Source organism: Ustilaginoidea virens, chromosome 5, assembly GCF_000687475.1.
Source record: "Ustilaginoidea virens chromosome 5, complete sequence".
NCBI classification, from domain to species: domain Eukaryota; kingdom Fungi; phylum Ascomycota; class Sordariomycetes; order Hypocreales; family Clavicipitaceae; genus Ustilaginoidea; species Ustilaginoidea virens.
In genome coordinates this window covers 1-3,041 of record NC_057320.1, presented here as the reverse complement: position 1 = coordinate 3,041, position 3,041 = coordinate 1, and positions in this window count along the sequence as shown.

The window sequence follows — 3,041 nt, the reverse complement described above, 5'->3', positions numbered from 1 at the left end:
GGGCTCTTCTCCCTTCCTCTTTAGTTTTATTAATACATCCGATTGACGCCTATTCGCAGTCGCCCTAGGGCCAGTCCGTCACAGATAGGAACTATATTAGTAAAACCTAGGTCTTTAAAGTATTAGGGTCTAATATATCGCTTAAATTAGACTAATATAAATATAGGCTACTCTATATATGGATCGGTAACTATAGCATCCTATATAATATCGTAAATAGTACTAATTGCTCTATTAATAAGACTGATAGCAGTCTAAATATTCTCTATTAATATAATATAAGCTTTAATATATAAAGGAATACATTAATATAAATTGCCAGCAGTTATTAAATCAATATCGGCCGCACCTAGGCTAATATTAGTTGCTATAGCTAGTATATATAGAACGTATAGTCGCTCTATATATTTAAGGTTATATTCCTTGACCTATATATTTATTAGATAGATGCGTATAGCCTTATTAAATTTAGCGATCTTATTATCTAAAAGAAGAGCTTAAATATAAATATAGAGTAGCTTCTAATCTTTAGTAGTTAGACTATTATATTAGAGTCTTTCTAAGGCTTAATAAAAAGCAGCCTATTCTTCTCCCTATTGCTAAATAACTTAATCTAGAATAATAGTCTTATTAAAGGCGCGATAAATATTATGCCCTAGAAGCTTAGTCGGGCTCTTAAGTGCAATTATATTATAAAATAGCTTTTCTATAATAGGCAGAAGCTAGTAAAAGTCGCTAAAAAGTAATATACTAAGGCTACTAAAATAACGGTCTTAATAGTATAAAAAGACCTAATACAATCGTAAATTAATATAGCTAAGAGTCTTAAGGCCGATTATTAACTTCTTATTAAGAATTAGATATTAAATACGGCGAAACTTAGCCTAAAGGTTAGATAGATTACTACCTTATAGGGGCGATATAGTTAAAATATTTTTTAAGACTAGCAAATAAAGAAGAGTATATATTATAAACCTATTAATAGCATTTGCAGCTATACTAGTTAGTACTACTCGAATAATATACTCTAGCTTTAGTTATTTTAGTTATTAATATAGAGTATAAATTATAAATAACTTTCCAATCCCTCCTTATCTATTAACCTATACTAATAGTTAAGTAAGAGTTAGTATTATTTTATTTAAGGCATCTATAAGATAATCAATAAAAAGATTAAATACTAAGCGCTATTTTATATTCAATCGATTATAAATATTATTAATTAAGTTATATTCTAAAATATCGATATAGTCTCGCTTTATAATACACTAAAACTTACGGCTAGTTAATATAATATTTAGATACCTTTTAATATAAGTAACCTAGGACGCTTATAGGTCAATATTATAATTTCCTAGTAGCTTAATATCTTTAGTTTTAGGACTATACTAGGAAAGCTATATAGTAAGCTCTTCCCACTTAGTATTCGTAATACTATAGTTATTATAAGGGCTATCTTTAAATTTATCTAACTCTACCTTAGGAAGGTCTTAATAGTAATCATTAGGATAAAAACTATTATGCATAGTATAATAGTAACTATACGTATTAGCATACGTATTAAATTTAGTGCCTTTAACCTCCTTTAGCTTATTTAGATATCGATATTTATAGTAGAGGAGTAGTTTTATGCAATAAAAGTTTTTATAGTCTATATAACTAGGAATAGCCTTATACCGAGGGAAGTAGGCTAGCACCTAATTAGGCGCATTATTAAAATATTACTAAGTTAAAAGAGTAAAATTAACTTTAGTTAAGAACTTAAAGTATATTAGATCCTCTTATTTAGTACCGCAATATAGATACTTCTAATATAGGTTTTTTATTGCTTAAACCTTATCGCTATCGATCTTTATACTATAAAACTATTTATTAAGAGGGCAATAGTTAATATTACATATAGTTCGAGTATTAACTTATAAAGGTAAATTAAGTAGTAAATAATATACTTCTATTGCTAGCTAATCTCTCTTAGTTATAAGCTTATTTATAAAGTATACTATAAAACCTTAAAGTCCTTACGATTAATTAACTAAAGGAAGTAATTCTTAAATAATAGCTTAATAACTTTAACTCTAGGTTTCCGCCTTACTATAATACTTCGTAATGTACTAAATAACTATATGTATTAAGGTGTAAAGTGATATATTATAATTAGCAAGCCAGCTAATAGCCAATATATTATTATAGTTATTTAAATGCGAGTTATTACGCGTACTATTAAAGGTATAATAATTGGTATTAAATAATCGATAAACTTAAGGGCTAAAATAATACTAATACAGGAAATAAAAGCGGCATTTAGGCTGGGCATTAGGACTAGCACTATAGCGTTTTTATAAGCAATAAGTTAAATTACATTAATAGTATTAAATGCGATTAATAATATTAGAGAGAACCTTATATATTAGACCCTTAATATAAAAGGATATTAATAGATCTCTATCGCCTTAATAACCGATTTATAAAGCTTAGGATTAAAGGCTATTATAAACTAACCCTAAAAATCTATAAAAGCCTAGATTCTCTTAATATTAAATAGATTAAGTAATAGATTATCCTTTATCTAAAAGATACTATAAATATATATACTTTTATAGGCCTACTATTTATATCGAAACCAGCTATTATTAAAGTGGAACTTTTTAATTAGTATTTTCTTTAAGAATATAGTAAATCAATAGTAGAAATAATAGGCAGTAATATAAGGGTTATCGCATAAGTTTATACTTAAGATATTAAGCTTACGATAAGAGTCTGCCTTTAGCCAATCCTAATATAGCGGGAAGTATTTATAAAGACTTACCTAGTGTAAATCCGCAGTAGAAAAAGTTAGGAAAAGTACTAGATATTTAAAAGTATATACTTAAGCCTCTAATTAATATTATTTATTACCCTAGAAAGCATAAGTTCCCTATAAGCTCCTAGAGAATTATATAATAGAGTTTAATAATATATAAGACTTAGGTATATCTTAGGGTAGGGTTAGGGTTAGGGTTAGGGTAGGGTTTAGGGTTAGGGTTAGGGTTAGGGTTAGGGTT